The sequence below is a fragment of the Ambystoma mexicanum genome, chromosome 1p (assembly GCF_040938575.1).
Source record: "Ambystoma mexicanum isolate Mex_15411 chromosome 1p, UKY_AmexF1_1, whole genome shotgun sequence".
Lineage (NCBI taxonomy): Eukaryota > Metazoa > Chordata > Amphibia > Caudata > Ambystomatidae > Ambystoma > Ambystoma mexicanum.
The window spans coordinates 1,054,674,886-1,054,694,984 of NC_090921.1; the positions used below are offsets into that span (position 1 = coordinate 1,054,674,886).

At 45.0% G+C, this 20,099-nt stretch overlaps 1 protein-coding gene and 1 long non-coding RNA gene across 3 annotated transcripts in view; one reads left to right on the forward strand and one right to left on the reverse strand.

Annotated features, from left to right (window-relative positions):
• Positions 1–20,099, reverse strand: part of LOC138447951 (C-signal-like) — a 298,198-nt gene that overhangs the window by 230,347 nt on the left and 47,752 nt on the right. The window lies entirely within an intron of this gene.
• The window catches only part of LOC138447956 (uncharacterized), a 175,657-nt gene that overhangs the window by 62,135 nt on the left and 93,423 nt on the right, over positions 1–20,099 (forward strand). The window contains exon 3 of the long non-coding RNA XR_011259974.1: positions 6,060–6,220. This is a non-coding gene — a long non-coding RNA (uncharacterized lncRNA). The remainder of the gene's footprint in view (positions 1–6,059; positions 6,221–20,099) is intronic.

A 20,099-nucleotide genomic window follows, 5' to 3' on the forward strand; every position in this document is an offset into this window, starting at 1 on the left:
GGAACCTACCGCGAACCCCCTACTACAGGAGATGCATGACCTCACGGACGGCTGGAAACCAGTTTCTCGACTCTATAGTCGGTTGATGGACAAACCCAACCCCAAAAGTGCGACACTGAAGGAGAAGTGGGAAGCAGACCTTGAAATCACACTGACGGACAAGGAATGGGAAAGGGTACTAGTCTACCCCAAAGAGGTGTCAAGAAACACCAGATTCAGACATATACAGCTAAACGTCTTATATAGGATGTACATGACCCTACAGAGGGTGGCCAGCTTCAATAGACAGACTTCGCCAAAATGTCCCTGGTGTGGAAACGACAAAGCAGATCTGATCCACATGTTTTGGACTTGCACCAAGTCGATGAAATTATGGTCCAGGGTAAAACAGACCTGCATAGACGCCGGGATAACTAGAAACGAATGGACCCCAAAAGAATGCCTACTTGGCGCTCACCCCAGACTTGTAAATACAAGCACGTAGTCAAGTTCATGGACATTGCATGCATTCTCACTATAGCTATGGCATGGAAATCACCGGGGGTCCAACGCATGAACGATGGATCAGGGATCTAGAGAGATGGACTGAAGCTGAAACTAGAGCCTGGTGGGACGGAGTCAACACAGGCGGGGACAATGTGATTGACACTCTTGATTCTTGAAAGGCCCTTCTGGGGACATACAATTCACCGCTGACCATAAGCCCTCCTGAGGAAACCACCCAAACTAACGCAGCTGAACTCAAGAACCACCCAGGCAATGGGAGCCCCCCGACATAGGTACCCTCCAACACCCGAACTATTAACCCATTACATCACCAGCCCGCACTGAAATCTGTGAACAATACTACATAGTAAGAAGACTGTTGTTGGTTAACCGTTCATTGTGTTATCATTTGTTAATTGTAATACCTGTGCACATTTGAATAAATGGCAATAAAATTTGTTACAAAAAAAATAGATGGCAAGTATTAAAAGTGTCAACCCTCTCATTATTTAGCAACTAATTTAACAGCCACCATAATGAACTTTTAGTAACAAGTAAAATCTTCCTCAACAAGGATAACATGTTCCATTTCGCGATTGCCGCTAAGGACAACAGACTCAATTCATAGAGAATTATGGGGGCTGGAACCTCCTTTGGAAGGCAAAAACACTTTTGCAGAAAGCACCCTCCAATAAGGGCCAATAAGATAAATCTATTAACGGGGATATCTCTGACCCATAAGTCAGGATGGGAATGACCTTTGCTTTGTAAGATTTAATCAGCGGAAGGGAAAGGAAGCAGCCATATTTACCATCAATAATGATGGCCTGCAAAGCTAATCCGACTCCTTTTTGTTTCAACGAGGCAATAAGGTTTGCATTACTAACTCCCCACTTAGAGAAACCACTGAACAGGTTATCATACCATGTTCTTTCCACAGAGGGGTGTCTGCTACCTTTTTTGTATGGAACTTGGGGTTGGTCATCCTAAATTACCTGGGGGAACCCAGATGTGGACACCTTGCTCACTGTACTCAGAGAGGCACAGCTCCACCTCACTGATGAGGCCCAACAAGGCTGAAACACGTGTCTGGAGCTGCTGTTGGTACTCTTGTTCTAAGGAGGTTTTCCTGGCATTTCGGTGCTGCACTGCCCTTGTGGGCGGGACAAAGACTGATATGCAAATGAATATTACTCCTTTGTGAAAAGTAGAGTGAGCACAAAGCAATGGCTGCAGACTCTCAAAGTGGGTAAAAACCACTGAACAGGTTATCATGCCATGTTCTTTCCAGAGAGGAGTGCCTGCTACCTTTTTTTTTGTAACATCCAAATATGTAAAGGAGTTTAAAACTTCAAGGTTAAGTTGATTTAAAAACCATGTAAAGGTAGCATATTTTTTTATCGTCCTTGAACTGAATGATTAGAATTTTTGTTTATTTATATTGCTAATTAAATTGTTCTCACGGTCATATTTTTGCAGGGCTAAGAGCTGCCTTTGCAAGCCGATGGGAGTTTGGTCTAATAAGGGCAGGTCATCGGCGTACAAAAGCCAGTTTATTGAATTGGCACCTAGATAAGAAGGAAAGATACAGACTTTAATGAGTGCAAGAAAACCATGTGTAACCTCACATTCCGCGCTCACTATCAAATAGGATAGAAAACCAGTTGTGTAAGACACGCCGAATGGCTTGGTTTATTCCAAAAACTGTACACGCAGTGTTACATGAAAGTACATTAAGTTTTTGGAGCACACAAAATTGGCAAATGTAACAAATGTATACTTTTGTGTCACGATATCCTAGTGTGTCAAAATGATTTTACTTAACAGCCTGTTTGTGCAAGTTATGTGAGGTGAACATATTTTCTTACCTTTATGAATAAACCAAGCCATTCGGCACGTCTTACACAACTGGTTTTCTATCCTATTTGATAGTGAGCGCGGAATGTGAGGTTACACATGGTTTTCTGGTTTAGTTTCAGGTGACGGAGAAAACACCTATTTTTCCTCACTACTGCAGCACACTTCCCCATTGTTCGTGCAACTGTACTTATGAGTGGTTGCGCAAATCCAGTATAAGGTTTCTCGCCCACAAGTCTTTAATGAGTTCAATACCAATGTATGAAATAAACAAATTATAAAGAATGGGTGTCAATACGCAGCCCTGCTTAAGCCCCCTTTGCGTATCTATTGGAGTCGATAGAAGGCCATCACTATTTTGTCTTATTTTATTCAAGGTATTGGAATAAAGTGCGCAAATCATCTCAACCAGATGAGATGGACATCCCAACAGCCGCAATTTTCTCCAAAGTTGAAAACGATTGACACTGTCGAAAACCATCCCTTAAGGGAAATATGTCATAAGATTTAAAGTTAGAAACACTACATTATCCGTAACTAAATGGGAAAACCCTCTTGTGTTCCATGACAAAACACACAGGGGATTAATATGACAACGTTAAGGTAGTTAGGTATTGATTAAAGATTCTTTGTAGAGGGCTCTGGCTAGCCATGACCAACTTTCTCGATCAGACCCAGGATGAAGGTCCCCGCCTCCTCAGTGCACTTTTCTTTTAGAGGCTACATTGGTCAAACAAGTGACAAAGATACCAGAATTCCTGTGAGGCACATTATTTGATTTTTCCAGTGAGGTCTCAGAACTTGACGGGATTTCTGCCTGGATTGACATGGGTAGAACAGTTACCGTTGTCCCTTCATTTGACACACGGAAGGACTTATTAATGACAGTAGATGACTTGATGACCCCATTCACAGAGTAGGTCGAAATATTAAGTAAATCATCTGAAACTGCATCTTGTGTTGGCGAGTGAAACGCTGCTCTTCGATAACCAGCTCCACCTCTTCTTGGTGACTGGGATTTTTAAAAAGTATAGGTTTCTTGTACAATTGTTTGACATGCTTCCCTCTCTTTTGAGGTCTAGTTATATTGCACTGCGGAAGACTCATGGGAGTCAGGCGCGGTAAGGTTAAATTGTGCAAGAATGTCCTTGAGCCACAGGTGTTATTCTGCCCCACTAGCTTCTTATTTTTTTTACTTCCTCCTTAGTGGCTGCCACATTTGTTTTTCTTTGATGAAAAGATTGAGTAATTCATGTTATATTCCACGGAAGGCGTATGTGTCACAAGCGGTTGCTGCGTACTAACATGCTCAACCACACTGGCAGCTTGTATGTCCGACAACACCAATACAGTAGCATCAGGCGCACCCAAATTTTGTTGTACTGCGCCACTTAATGACCTAGGGCCTCATTACACGGAAGGCGGTGAGCCATGGCGCTATTAGCGCAATGGCTCATGCCGGTAAAATACTGGCACCGCCTTGGCGGAAAGGGGATTTACCGCCCCATTCCAAGGTTGGAGGGGCGGTAAATCCCCCTTCCGCCATTGCCCTTCCCCATTCCCATTTCTGCCTCATAGGGCTCTATGGGAATGGGGAAGGCGCTAATTACGGCACCGCAATTTTGCGGTGCCATAATTAGCTCCGAGGTCGCTTAGCGGGTTGGATTTTAACGCCTGCAAAAAGCAGGCGTTAAATCCCCCAACCCGCAAAGGGACCTCGTAGTAAGGCGGTAGGGATTTACCGGTAAATCCATAACGCCATCCGTGTAATGAGGCCCCTAGAAGCTGCTTGTCCTTCTGATTGCATAATTTGCATGGACATCTTAGGGCCATGATGAATCGAAGAGCCTTATCTGCCCTGGCAGGTTGTGAGCAAGCGGTCATATACCCTTCAAGAAAAGCCAGCTTCATATTTGTTACTGTAATCATTGACCTTTGGTCATTTAGATTAGCAATGATGTTTTCATAGAGGTGTACCAATGAATTTAGTACAAAGTTTAAAGCTGAAATGGTCGTCGTGCCAAAAGGCGGAATGCACTTCAAATCAGGGAGGCCTGGAGAAAATAGTAAGGGGGGGTCAGGGGGTGAATTGCCACTTGAACGCTCTTTCTCTGCTGAATTGTAAAGTAAACTAGGGGATTTATCCAAAGAGCGTTTCTGACCCTCAATTCCAACAGAGCCTTTCACAGGAGACACAGAGATGGGCAACTCGGACACCCCTGGCGAAAGATTTAAAAGAGCAACGTATGGAATTTCATTCGCTTCTCGCTGTATCAGAGAAGGATGCTGGTTCATGTTTATTATAACAGAAGATTCCACAACAGGTTTCCTGCCGAAAAAAGCAGTGATCTTAGCATAGGAGGGGCCCGTCAGAGTCACTAGATGAGCGTGGCTGTCCACCCCTCCCCTTTAGTGATAATTTGGGCTTAGAAGCACATGCTGCACAGGGCATCATAGAAGTACACGGAGCTGCCAGAGGGCACTCAGGGTTCACCGCAATTGAAGTTAGGCCAGGAGGGCCAGTTAAAGGGCCGGCTGCTTTGCTACGTAAATCATACGTTATTAGCATAGTAATAAGTGAGAACAGTTTTACTGATAAGCCTTGTCACGTAGAATGGCACGCGGCCAGCAGTTATGTGCAGTTGACTCCAGCGACTACACTTGTCCACGCACTTTCACGGGCACTTCGCACAGCAGTGGGTTTTTAGTGTTGGCTATTAGGTGGTGCTGAAAGTGCTACCTATAAAGCTGAAACTATTGGCATTAAAATAAGAGCTTTAACATAAAAGCTTAAAATAGGGGTTTTGATTGCAGGTTTGTAATGCTTTTGAATGCAGATGACATGTGAGGATGAATTTTTGTAGTTTGGCTATGTGTCCCACCCATTTAACGCCCATTGCTAAGTGAAATCTATAGGATTTTCCTCCCCTTCCCACCCATTTTTCCTCCAACTGCACCTCTTTTTGCACGCTTTGGTTGAATTGGTACTGTGTGGTGAATTTATCAGCCATTTGTACTTCCAAAATGGTGGCCGCCTTCTGTTAATGTTATTGAAAGGTTATTTAACTTGATTGATGCTTTAAAATATAATCACTGCAGAGTTCAATTTATGTTACACATTTTACAGTATTTTTTATTAAAAATAAACAGGGCGCTGTAATAGTTTGGTTTTGGTTTAAAATTCTCTGAAAACGTACATCTAGTGACCTGTGGGGGATTGGACAAGTGTTTTTCATGTAAGGAGCACCTAATTGGCTGTGCAGTTAGTGATGTAATTGGATGTGCAGTGTGTGTTTGTTTTCCTTTTTGAAGAGAGCTGAAAGTTGTGTTTTGTTTGCATTTCTTAATTTGTGTCAGCGAATTCATGCCGCCGGTGACATTGAATTTGTTTTACTAACGTTAGAATTATGTGCCGGTGGCGGATTAATGTTGGTAACCTGCCGCAGGCACCTATTTGCAAGGTTAGTCAAACACATGTAATGTCGGCGGCAGCTTGGCTTTCCTGATGCTGCCGACAACGACTTTGACTTTGTTTTAATAACATTGCAAATATGTGCCGGCAGTGGAATAATGTTGTTAACCGACCGCCGGCACATGTTTGCAATGTTAGTGAAACAAAATGAATGTCGGCTGCGGCTTGGCTGCCAATGCCTGTATAAATAGCACTTCCATATTCAATGTCGGAGAGCTGATTACACATCCATATCTCTTCCAAGTGCTTTGAGGAGATGAACTCTGCAGTGTGTTGTGTGTACTTAATGAAGAAGACACCCACAAGTGGCAGCCCCAATTTTCAAGCAGGAGCAGGAAAGAAATGTGTTGGATTAAAATCAGCGTGTAATCTCAGGAACCTCCAGTCGACAAGGAAGAACATAAGGTGAGTAGGAATTCAATACAAAGGATCTCTTTGACTAGGTAATATCTCCTTGGATTCTGCATGATTAGTGAATTTATTTTCTATTTTAAGGTCATGCTCATACTAGTCTCACATTGCCATGTACCAGGGTAACTCTGATCACGGAGCCCGGCTTGTAAATGTTGGCATCCCATTTCTTCATCCAGCATCTGACACTGAAAGCTAGGAGGGCAACCAAGTCCCAAAACTTTTCCACAACATGATATACTGTTAATTGCAACATGATGCAAGGACCACAGCACAACAAGAGGCATTGGGTGCAATTCATGCTCCAAAATATGCGCCATTCGCAATTCTTCAGAAATGTTTTTCACAAATATGTTTTTACAGTGAAAAGAGAGATGCAATGTGGTGTAAATGCTGTCCATAAAGTTAGAGAATTACTGTTGTTTTGACAACTTTTATGCAGTAACCAAATGTTATATGTGCAAATTGTAGAATTCATCAGCTCTTAAAACCATATGGAAGACATATTCCGGTGGCATCATAAAAAGAAATGTTTGGTTGGTTCAATAACATGAATCAAAACTTTACCTTCTTGGAGTTTTATTAGTTTCAGTTTGAAGGTTTTAGGAAAGATTTCCCTTAGGTGCAAATTTCCCTATGCACCCCCCCCCAAACTTTTTGCTTTTGTTTGGCTTACCTAACATCACTTTTTCCAGTGGAGCATACCCTTCAGCTTCACTCCTCTGGGCTTTTGCTCATTTATTATGGGGAAACTGACACGTCCTTCTGGCTGTCAGTACTGGGAAACTATCTTTCCCTTAGTCTTTGACTATGTTGTCATTTCTTGGTAACTTTTTATCTATGTACCAAGTACCTTACAGTCCCGTTCACAGGGGTCCTTTTGTCTTATGGCCCTAGCCAACCTATAAGGATTTTTGGGTGTTTGTACAAGTGTGCCTAGGACGAACTGGTGGCAGCAGTTTACTTTTATTTTTACTTCTTTTTGATGGACCATATCGCGTTTACCGCGTTTGGTCCAAGACTGTGGCCAGAGCCGAAAATGGCCATGCCACAAAGTCTTTTGTTTTGTCCTTTGGTCATTTTGTCCCTTTGTCTTCTTCCAGGTCGAGAGACCCGGGTATTCCCTATTTGGGCATGCAGCCTCCTGTGAAAAACGCCTCTTTCGCGGGCTCCTGCATGTCACTTGTGCTAGTGCCCAGGAAGAGGGTTGGGACTGTCTGGTCCCAATCCACACTACTGGTGCCAGTATGGCTGGTATGCCTGAATGACTGGAACCACTGTGGGCCACGATTGGCCCATGCCTGGCATGCATGCAGGAGAGCAGATCATCTATTGGCTATCCCAGATTTGAGCGCAAAGTGAATCTTGGATAAGAGAAAGGGGTCTGCATCCATTCCAGGTCGATCAACTGAAGTAAGTTCACACCGAACTACAGAAGGAGCCAAGTATCCTGAAATGAAGAGCAGACCCATGGAACCGCAGGAAAATTGGGCACTCATTGTCCTAGCTCCTCTGGGATGCGATTTATGAGAGTGCATTTGCGGTCTCTGTGTTGCCCCGCTGTGGTGACGGTTGCTGTAAGTTCCTGCAGACCTGCCCCCTTGTGTCCTGTGTCCTAAGACATGCTGCATTGGAACTGTCTTTCTTTCTTGTTCGAGAGCAGAGAAAAGGCTACTGTCCCATTACGGACGATTGTCCCATCCCGCAGCCGCTCAGAGCCGGAGCGACGTGTAACTGCAGGGGTTAAACATGCGACCTGGACTAGACTGACAAAGTTTAACCCAGACTGTGTCGAAGGTCGGTGAGTACTTGCATCACTTACCGGTGGGCCACCTGGCACATCCACTTGTTTTTACGCACGAGAATCCCTGAAAAGATACTCACCTTAGCTGGGCTAGCCTGCACTCTCCAGCTATTCCCGAACTCTGAAAGTCACTCTAACTGCAAGGGCAGACCCTCCTCGAATATTAGGGCTTTATTCTTAATCACCTCAACCCCCTTGCTGAACTGCTCCAGCTCCTTGAAGAGGACCCGCTTTCGCTCTTACGCACAACCGTGCGTTGTTAATGCACTGCTGTACTTTTGAGCACAAGGCTCCCCACTTCGTAGGGCTGGACTGCATAAGCTAGGGATCAAATGTGAAGAACTGCCTAATGTGCAAATTATGTTTTACTTATCTCTTATGTTGCAGGTTCTGTTATCCCCCGTTATCCGCATTAGGCTAAACGCATTTTGCTTATATGTTGCATAGTGAATAGCATGTGTGGTAACTGTTTTATTATTACTGTGGTTTATTTGTGTTTAGGTATAAAGGCCTATCATAAATGTATTTTTGACATACACTTGTCTAAGAGTATTCTGTGGAGTTTCACTGTTTTGCTCATTGTGGGCTTCTGATCACTCTCACCCCTCCTGAGACTTAGGGCCTCATTACACGGATGGCGGTAAGGATTTACCGGTACCAGTATTTTACCGGTACCGGTAAATCCTTACCGCCTTACTACGAGGTCCCTTTGCGGGTTGGCGGTGCCGGTATTTTACCGGCATGAACCATGGCGCTAATAGCGCCATGGTTCTCCACCATCGGTGTAATGAGGCCCTTAGTCTTGACTGCCTGCCAAGCTATCGTAGATTGGTGTGGTTTGTTCAGAAGGTTCCCCTGTTCCACTAAACTAGGTCGGCCTCCTAAACTTCTGCCCACCAGGTCAGAGTTTAGAAATCCATCTTAACAGAAGGGTAGCACCAGACTTATGCTCATGGATAATATGGATTGGGGTCATATTTTCATGAATCATATTTCTTTCAGGGTAGGTTATGGCCTGTGCAATGCACCGATCATTAGTGCCTTCCTCTCTGTTTACAGGATGTCACCTCTCCTACAACCCTCATGCAACATGATGTGGTTACTCTATATCTTTTTTTTCGTTTGGGCTATTGCATTAGAGTACCAATGGCGAGGAATGGCATATGCAAAGGAACATAAAGCTTGTAGTTTTGTGGGGGTTATTTACCCACTCATTGACTACCCATAACCATATTAATCCCTATAGCCATTCCCACCCAGTTCCTGACACTCCCCGTACAATATACCCCCTCAAGGGAACTCTTTGAGCTCGCTTTTATAAAGCATTACCTTCAAACTTTCCACTCAAAGTGCCACCAGTGTTTTTTCAAAGCAACCGTCTTAGAATTAATGGGGGTCATTACGACCCAGGCGTTAACCATGGCGCTATTAGCGCCATGGTTGACGCCGGTATTTTTACGATTGCGCCATGGTGGATGGCGGAATTACCGCCCCATTCCAAGGTTGGCGGGGCGGTAATTCCCCATTCACCATTGGCCCTTCCCCATTCTCATTTTTTCCCCAATAGGGCTCAATGGAAATGGGGAAGGCGGCAATTACGGTATCGCAAATTGCGTTACCGTAATTACCTCGAAAGTCCCTTTGCGGCTTCCTTCCTTAACGGCTGGTAAAACCAACTTAATCCAAACTTAAATGCCCAGGCACTTGCACAATCTTGCAGCTGGTACCATCAATGGCCATTTAATACCACTACAGCAGGGCCTGGCAAGTGCCTTTCCTATGCCTAAGCAAACGCCACTACTGTTCGCATTTCCAATGCTTGTTTGAGATAGTGCTGCTGTAGAATGGGTCCTCTAAGAAACAGCTCACAGAAAGCAAAGGCCCGTGCTTGGTGTGGACTGCACTCACCACACACCTCTCCAAGAAACTGAACAAGTGGGTGCTTTATTTAAAGGATGCAGAGAAGACCACCTGAGATCTTAATTTTAAAGGGTTACATCAGAGTTGGGGATCAATCAGTTACAAGTTCTGTAACTGTTACTGAAGCTCCTCTTTTAGCAACGCTCGCCTCCCTAGTCAGGGGCACTACATATAGTTATGGCAGCTGGGGGTGCTCATCCGAGGGCACCAGTAAGAATAGGCAACACCCAGTGACTGCAGGGATGGGCGCAGTGTTATTTTCTATGAGTCCTTACACTCTGGGACAAAGGGGGTATTAACCCCACAGGACCCTATGGCTGAGAGGTGTATATTTTGCTGGCAGCACGGTGTTACAAAGAAGATCCTCAGACACTTGGGTAAGTTACAAGTAGGACCCTTTATTCCAGTTATTCTTGAGTTCTTAGATTACATGAGAGGAACCCACTGGCTCCCACCACCCAGGCTACATCTTCCAACTGCCTGGGTTGAATTTGTACAGAATCACAGGGGATCTTTGGGTATTACAAATGGTGCAGGGTTCGGGCAAAGTATCCAAGACAAACTACTAGTTATTTATCAAGAAATCCATTATTTGTTAAACACATAAAGAATATTGCTGACTTTGCTTTCTCCCTCCGGTTTTTTTTGTAATCTTTTCATTCAAAGGAAAATGTATACGGGATTCAGAGCAGGTATCAATCAAAGGGATATCAAAGGTTTCTAGCCTACAGGCATGTCAAGAAGGAAACCCTTGAGTTATTGCAGGAAGTCCTGGAGCCGGGCACTTGGATGATCCACTTGAAACGCAAGGATGCATACCCATCAGTCAGCATCTTTCCTCCTCCCCCTTGTCGGTTCCTTCAGCTTGCCTGGAGCAGAACCATTTTCAATTTTGCTTGTCTTCCCTTCCGCCCCTCAGTGTTTCACAAAACAGATTAAGACGATGGTGGCAACCTTCCAGAGTCAAAGGATTTGATTATTGATTTACTTGGAATACTTCTGATCGATGCCCAGTCATGGAGCTGGCCGGTGGCCACCCAGAGGAAACCCTCACTCTCCTACAGAACTGGGTCTTGTTGTAATTCAGGACCAATCAGACATCACTCCATCACCAGCAGAAGACCTTGACGGTGCTCCGCATCAATGCAGCAACATCCTCCACGCATCTGCTGCACTGCAAACGGTGGCCATAAAAAGAAAGTCTATTTTTGTCCTGAACTACTTACTACTTTCCAGTCAACATTTTGCCTGAATCCTCATCATTTCAGGTGCTCTTTCTGGGTCCTCTTCATTAACATTCTGCGACAGGGCAGGACGTATGCAAGACAAAGGGGGAGATCCGCTAGTCGCTCCCCCATATAGAAGGATGCAACAGGAAAGCCATTTCCAGTTCTTCTGCAGTCTCCTGTTAGAGTCCGATGCCAGCTTGGAAAGCCAGGTGTGGAGAAACCTTGACTGAAAATGTGCCGTATGTACAAAAGTGGAAGCCAATGGCAGGGATTGTTGGTGTGTGCAAGAATAACACCAGAGACTATGCATGATCTCCAGGTGAAGCAATTGATAGAAAGGTCAGCAGACTAGATGCGCCTGGTGTGGTTGTTGTGACTTTCTTTGCATGCTTTTAGGGGCTGGCCTTAGGCCAGGGTAGCTTTGGCGTCCGCCAAGGGCGTGAGCTGCTCATGCTTTCCCTCTCTCCCATGACTTTGGTTATATTTTCAGGGCCTGACAGCCTGTGTGCTAGGTCCTCATGCTTTGCATTTTCCCCTGGTCATCATTAGAGGGTGGAGGCACAATTCAATGGAGTGAAGCTGCCAGCGCCAATAGCTTTCTGCTGCAATAGAAGCTGGGAGCAAGTCTTGCATGTGCCGTCCCATTTTCATTTTTTCAAAAGCAGCTGTTCTTCATCTTTGTAGATATCTGGAAGCATGTTTTCTTGTAACCAGTTTGTTACCTTCGCAAATCTTTATAACAGTGTCTTTCCTTACTTGCATTTGAGACTGCATTTGGTAGAATAACCAAGATGCAGTATTAATGTTTTGATTACACCTTTTTTTTCCTGCACTCCCTTTTGAAGATATGCATTCTATCCTGTGTCGGTGGTTCTATAAATCTATTTGACATGGCAATTCACATTGGGGATTGATTTGCTTTTCTTTCGACAATTCATATTTGTGTCAAATTGTTGCAGGCACAGGCATACAATATGGCTTTCATGCCCGGCCAGGAGGGTGGACATGGTCTGTAACGGCCCGTGCGAGCTCCTCAGCTTGGACTGTGGGCCGGTAAAGGCTATGTCCGCCCTCCTGGCAGGGCATGAAAGCTATTCAAACCCCTGGGGTTCGTCCGGGGTGTAAATGTATTTCACAGTTTTTCATCGCGAGATCCGTGCTACCAGCACAGCCGACCTGCAGATGAAAAATGGGGGGGGAAAGATGGCTGCTGCCATATGGAAAAGGGACTAAGTCCCTTTTCCATGTCTATGGTGACAGCCAGACAGGAGGAGTGCTGGGACCGGAGCGCAATGCTCCAGCCCCGCAGGTAAGTGGAGAGGGTGGGGAATTAAGTCATTTTGAGTAGTGGGGGCAGAGATACTCCCTGTTATCTCCCCACATTGAAAGAAAGAAAAAGGCGCCACACGGGGAAGGGCCTCGAGTGGCTGGGACAGTGGGCAGGAATTGTGTATTTCCATCCACATTGGGCAAATTTGGAATCAAAACTGCTGTATTCCCCACATTAGCAAAACTGTGATCCTGATCATATTGCTTCTCTGTCAGGGATGGACTGGGAACCAAAAGAGGCCCTGGAAATAATTTTCAAAGTGGCCCCATATTATACATTTTCAGCAAGCCCAAACCTTTTCCTAGGAGTACATTTCGAAATCAAACAGGTTACCACACAAAAGAGGCACAGAGCACAGAAGCCTACCGGGAAATCTCCAGAGTTCGCTATAGGTGAGTCCATCCCTGCTCTCTGTGGCCCTGTCCTCTTAAATGTGAACATTGGGAAAGCATTAAACTGTGAGTTGGGGGCAGATCTATCTCCTCGGCTGGGGCCTCCCTGTGGAACAGCCTTTCTGCCTCTCTCAAACTTGAGCAGAACCACCTCCGGTTCCGGAAGCAACTCAAGACCTTCCTTTTCGCTTCCTCTTTCTCTCTTCCTCTCCCCTGCTGATCCATCTGACTGCTCCACGCACTGGTCACGGTTTGAACTCGGGATCAGGTTCCTGCATGTCCAGTTGCCCTTGCACTACCTCTAGGCTCCCCAGCACTTAAGGGTCTGTATCTGCAACCCTACAGTCCCTTCTCTCTGCACTTATGAGACACCCGCTGGCTGCACTTGTGAGTTAACTGCACTTCCCCCTTCCGCTCCCCCCTGGCACTTCTCCCGTCCCTCTTCTCCGGACTTGCGCAATCTGAATGACACAAGGCCTAGTAAGATAGTTATTTGTCCCTCCCTTGTTTCCCCCTCCTTGTCTTGTCATGCTTAGAAGCACTTGTGTACGGGCACGTTATAAATGCCACATCATATCATATCACATCATATCAGCGTGGGAACTGCTTCATACAAACTAAAGAGGCACTGGCAAAGCCGATTGTTTTGGCTTGGTTATAGGCATTGTAAAACGGGTACATGAGGAGTGAGGGCATGAGGGGGAGTGAGGAGTGATAGAAAGAGGGAGCAAGGGTAACAGGGATGGTGAGGGACAAAGGGGTGGTGAGCAGGCTTGGACTGGCCTATCGGGCAATAGGGCAATGTCTGAACCAAAAACACAAAATGCTGGTGTGGGCCACTTTTTTGGGCAACGTGAGCCAGTTTGATGAGTTACTTCACTATGCAGCTAGTAATTATGACCTGTGCTGCTGAATATATATATCTTTAAAATGCACAATTCACATCGAATTTTATCAAATAACTCCCCTTGAGCACTATTCAAACAGTCTGTCACAAAAGGAATGAATTGCCATTTGCAACTGTGTGCCACTTTTTCATTCATGCCCGAGACAATTTTATGCACCAGTCCGACCCTGTTGGTGAGGGAAAAGAGGTTGGGGAGAAGCAAGTGAAAGAGGAGTGTTGGTTAGTGAGCGAAAGAGTGGACGCTGCATGGCACTGCCTGCAAATGCACGGACAAGGAGCTGGAGGGTGGTGCAGTGCAAATGATTGGACAGAAATCACCACTGAAACTTCACTCTTAGCCTTTCCGTAGATGTATAAAATATATGCCAGCGACTGGAACCACTAGAAACCATTTGGAAAGAATCACGTGGATTCTTCATCAGGGCACCACGGCTTCAGGTAAACAACCTGAGGCAGCAAAGATCGGTTGCGGCGACGGCAGGCTATCCCAAGTGGTGGTATGCCAGCTGTGAGTAGCTCCTGCTAGTGAAACTTGCAAATGGCGTCTAGGAAACGGTGTCCACTGGCTACAGCTGCAACATGGACTGCAATATTGGCCTTCACACGATACACAAAAGCACCCCTAAACCTTTCTCGATAGCAATTCCGAAGATGTACAGAGACACAGGAGAAATCCTTTGGAAATAGTCACCTGCAGTGTACCCCAGGGCACTGGCTTCGGCTGGAAAAAACGAGACAGGCGAGGCTAATTGCAGGAAAGGTGGAATATAAGATCTGGCTTCTACTGCATCCAGTTGCTGACATATACTTTATTCAACAATCAAGTATCCTATATGAACAGAGGACAGCAAATAGGCACACAGTTTAAACACCATCACAAAACAATTGTGTGCAATTCGTCAGTTTCACACTGGTCATAAATGCTTTCTCAGTGCACCTGTATTTTAATGTTTTTTTTTAACTTAAGTTTAGCTTGTGAACATCTTTTGCAGTTGTCTTCCTGTTTTAATAAATGCTCTTGTTTGGGCCTTGCTGTTTTGTTTTTGTATACAATGCAGCATAGTGAGGCCATGGCAGTCAAACCATGGTTTGCCATGTTGTTTGTTTGTTTATTGATTTATATGGCGCACCAAACCCAAAGGTATCTGGGCGCATTACCAGAAACTTACAGGAATACTTTAGGCATAGTTGCAATAGTTACAGTTATTTTACAAAATAATACAGTGAGTATGTACCTGAAAAATGCAGGATAGGTCAATAAGGGTACAGATGAGAATCACACCTTTAACAGTCCGAGGCAAAGGTTACAGTGCCAGGGAGGTCATGTATCAACGATCGAGCATGGTTTGGACTATCCTGTGTGTGTCAGAGTTCCTTAGCTAAGAGCCAACTTATGGTATTTCACCTAAGGTTAGAGAATGGTTGGTCCGCTCTTAGAGAGGGAGGGAGGGTGTTCCAGAACTGCGCAGCCATGACAGGGAAGCTGCTCCCCCTGCTTTTTTAATTTGAATCTAGGAACAACCAGGCAGAATGAATTGACTGACCAAGTGGGGCGTGACAAGGGTTTTTTACAATTCTCTCTGTGAGGTAAAGTGGGGCAGCATTATTGAGACATTTGTGGGTTAGAGAGACAGTTTTGAGCAGGATTCTGTCATTGATGGAAAGCCATTTGTTCTGTTTCCTCAGTCCCAAAATGGGCTATCTCCTGGGTATGCCAAGTGCAGGTGTAGGTGACACCCAGATGATCCAGGTCGTCGAATAATGGCTTCATAAATATGTTGTACATTGTTGGTGAAACACAGGAGCCTTGTGGCACACTGCAAGTTATTGGGATGAGGTCAGCAGCTGCTGAAGGAGAGAAGAATCTCATGGTCCTATTATTCAGAAAGGATTTGATACAAGCAATCGCGTCCTGTGAAAAGTGAGCGGCTGAAGCAAGGTGTTTACATAGTATTTTATGGTCCACCAAATCGAAGGCGGCGGATAGATCAAGGAGAAGTAACAAGGCCATATTCCCTTTATCTTTGAGTTCATTGATCCGGATCTTTAGATCAATCAGTGCCCTTTCCGTACCCTGTTGTGGCCTAAAGCGAGATTGGCGGATTCCTAGGAGGTTATTAGTTTCTAGGTACTCCTGTATCTGGATGTAGGCTACTATGTATACAATCTTGAGTAGGAACGGTACTGTTGTAATTGGCCTATTGTTGGTAGGAATGGTGGGGTCCAGAAACATTTTTTTAGGAGGGGTAAGACCCAAGATAGGTTTATGCCCGATGAGAAAGAAGCATTGATTAATTTAGAGATAAAGGGCGCCAAGACTCTAGCGGCCTCTTTCATTATGAGCTGGACAGCTATCTCCCTGGCACCTTGCCGGTTTCAGAGAGACAATCATTTTTTCAACCTCATGAATGCTGACTTGGGAGAATCTGAAGCAGTGAGGTGGTTTAACAGTGTAAGTTGGGGTTCTGGCGTGAGTATCTACATTGGGTAGGTTAGCTCTTTTATCAGCAATTTTATGCTGAAGTCGTGCGATTTTGTTCATTAGGGCATTGTGGATATTGGTACACCAGAGTTAATCCTTCAAGCAATTGTCTGTTGGAGGTATTGGCGCTTCCTCTTCTCTTAAAATAGTAAAGGGCTGTGGAGACTCTTCTTTCTGCGGTGGCACTGCACTTCTTTTCCCAGGGACCTGCCGGGCATGGTCCTTTGGGTGTAGGAAAGAAAGTAAAGGACCAGGGCTCAATGTGTCTGCTGTTTTATTTGCTTCCCCGGGATTAAGTGCAGCGGTCCAAGTGAGTGGGAGTGTTTTGGAGCAGGGATCCTCTACATTTTTTATTAGGTTTTCCTGTTCCTATATTTTTATTTTAAAAAGAAAAGGTTTTGTTTTAAAAGAAAAGTGTAGGAAGCCGTTGAAACGTGCACTTCAGTGCACTGAAGTGAACATTCCCTTAAACAGCGGGTGCATTTGTTTGTGGGTTTCTATTGGGCGTGGGAGGGGCGTGATGCTGGTGTTTATGCAAAGCCATGGGTTGGGGAGGGGCAGGCCAGCACGGGACATAGTTCCACTACTTCTTTTCATACACTTCAACCACTGATTAAGTGTTACTGGGCAGGGCAGTTAACAGTGCCAGCGTGAGTGATTCAACACTGTTCATTTCATGGGCACGAAACATGGCTCAAAGAGCAGGATTTAAGCTCTGGAAATGAGGTCAAATGATAAGAAAAACATCGCTGCTTTAAGATTTCAGCAAAATCTCTAGGTCATGGGGAAAGGCACAACATTGAAACAATGATCTTTCTGCTAACAGAGTTCGCAGATTGAGTATTCAGTGCCTGAGCTAGATTAAAGATACAGCGCCAATCATGGGCTAAACCATCTCTTGATGGGAAACCAGAAGAGGAAAAAGGGTGTGATCGAGGTGCTAAGAAGGGTTCAACAGTTTTGCTCCCAGTTGCAAACTGATTTGCCATCAAAGCCATGCCAGTTAAGGCAGATGGTGAGAAGGTTGGCCAAAGAAGATGGAAGGGCCCTTCAAGGTTGGCATGGGGAAATGAGGTTGATTAGATAACCTTTCTGTTAAAGGCACAGAATCTTCAATGTATTTCTGTTGGCCGCTGTAAGCTAGTATGGAGACCTCCTAGCACCGGCAAAGCAAATGGTGTATTCTGAACTCACTGAGATAAGACGATGGGTGTAAGGGGAATGCCTGAATATTAAGGGTTCACATAGCCGAAGTGGGAATTCGCCAGTGCTCCTAGCACCCTGCGGGTGGAGGTACACTGGTAAATACAGAGAACACGTGGAAGTCGGAAAAGGTGGAAGACGGCGGGTTTTGTTACTGCTTTGATTTGAGGGATTGGAGTGGAAGGCAGGGCTGCTTTAACCTCACAGCACCAATAGATCCGTTGATTTACCTGGAGCCAATTCGCTGCCAGCCTGGATCACATGTGTTCAATGATATAGCCCTATTCGTCTGGAGGGACTGGCTTCCCTGATAAACGGATGAACAGCTGGGTATCACCTGAATAAGAGCGGTCATGGATGTGGTGCTGGGTGACAACCAAGAAGTTAAGCTGTGGGTAAAGTTAAATAAAATGGGAAAAAGGGGGATTCCTGAGGTGCATCATAATAAATCAGGGAAGATTCAGGGGGAGCGAGCTGGATGAAAGCTTTGCAACCAAAGCAAGAGCTTAGTATTGGCTCCCAGGAGGCAAGGCAATAGAAGAGCATGACCCACAGTGTTCAAAAGGGAGTGTAGGCACAGGAGGGATAAGAGGGATAGGAGGAATAGGTCTCCTGCTCTAGGATTCTCTGCCACTTGCAGAGAGCGGTTTCTGTACTGCACCCGGATCTAAAAAAAAGATGTAAATGAATGAAGGAAAGCTTGGTGATCCTGCAGCTGGCAGGGAATGACTTTCTGGGAGAGCTTAGACTAGGCTGGCAATACAGCATTCGGATCAGCCAAAGCTTTGGGAAGGTGTATTTGTTTTTGGGTGGTGGGTAGTCTCCTTCAGAGACTGAGCGTTTGATGATACTGTGATCAATAGGATCAGCCAAAGCTTTGGGAAGGTGTATTTGTTTTTGGGTGGTGGGGAGTCTCCTTCAGAGACTGAGCGTTTGATGATACTGTGATCAATAGGGCTAGAGTGGGAGCTTTGTCTTTCACAAGCGTGGCTGCAGTAAGTCGTAGCAACGCACTGCCTTGTCGGCGTTGCCTCCGGAAATACTCTTTCGTGAGGAAGGGGCGGAGCCACTGTCTCCTCTTGCTACAGGAGGGCTGGAACGTCACTCGAAGTCTGAGACTCCATCTTAGTAGGGGGAATTCGGATTGCATGTAAATAGCGCCAGCGGCGCCAGAATGACCAGCCCCGAGTCGTACCCATGACAGTACCACATTGTGTAATTTAAAAAAAACTTAAAACCACTTAAAAACTATTTCCTTGAGACACATATGGTCTCTTCCTGTGGTTGCACGGCTCCATTTTCAGGCATTTTGCTCTAAACTACTAACGGAAAATTTTCCTTCCCTCGCCTCATGTTTGAAAAAGTAACACTACATGCATATCTCTCGGCCACTATCAGTGTTGATAATGATGATGTGCACTGGTATGGAAGACTCCGCTCCTGCAACATATGGAATGTTTTTTAAATGTACCCTTTCAACCACTTTTTATTCATTTTTTTGCCTGTTTGTTTACTTTACAGTGGATTTTTTTGTCAAATAAATACGTTTACTAAGAAGTACTCAACACCATCAAGTTGTACTATTACCTTGTTTTCTCATGTCCTGAAGACGACTAAACCCGCATCAACAGACAACTGTTTTGTGCATTGCCTGATTTTTTGGATGCTTTTAGCCGAAACATATGTCGACTTCCACAAACAGAAACCTAAGACATCTAATAGGTTTTTCTTTCGATAGAGCTTGTTAAATCAAACAGCACTCTACTCTTAAAATGTTTGATGTTGCACACCTAGTGCCCATATAGTACTCCTTGTCACGTACTAACCCCACAAATGTTTTTTAGCTTTGTAAATAACTCGGCATTTGCTGTAATCATGTTTAGATGTATTGTGAATAATGTTCTCCATTTTTCTAAGTGGAATTTTTTAGATTAGCTTCATCTAGTGGTTGTTTTTTTAAGTGCTTTTGTTATATGTTTCTCCATTGGCACAGTGTTGAGTGTCATTATGACACCCATACATTTTAAATAAGTGTTTCAACAGCTTTTGTCTTCCTACAATAGGCATATTATTTACCTGAGTGTGGCTGGAAGAGCTAGGGTTACCATCCGCTTCGCTTGTTCTTCTCATGGATCCTAACAAACAAAGGACATTACAATATAGGCCTGGCACATCCGCCCGGCCCCGAAACGACCCGGATCTTCACCGGGGACCTGAACTCCCTGCCCCTGAAACAAGCTGAACAGCATATGATTAAAGCTTCATCATGGCCTCCAGGAATAAATGGAAACGAATTACCATGGACACATATGTCTCCACCAAAGTGAAAACCCCTGCGCAAACTCGCCTTTCCACCCCGGAACCCGCACAGACAAGAGAGGGAGAATCTACTGACAACCAATCCTAGGTACTGCAAGCTATTGCATCTCTGAGGACATTAATAGATTCTAAGATTGACAAATTTAAATCTGACATTGTCAGGAATAAGGGCCTGTGGTGCAGGAGAAAGCAGGTACGGCATATTTGAAAACTACAATTCCCAGTAGGCATGGGGAATGTTTAGTTCCTTGGGCCCGCCGGTACTCAGCTGCCGGCACTTTGTAATT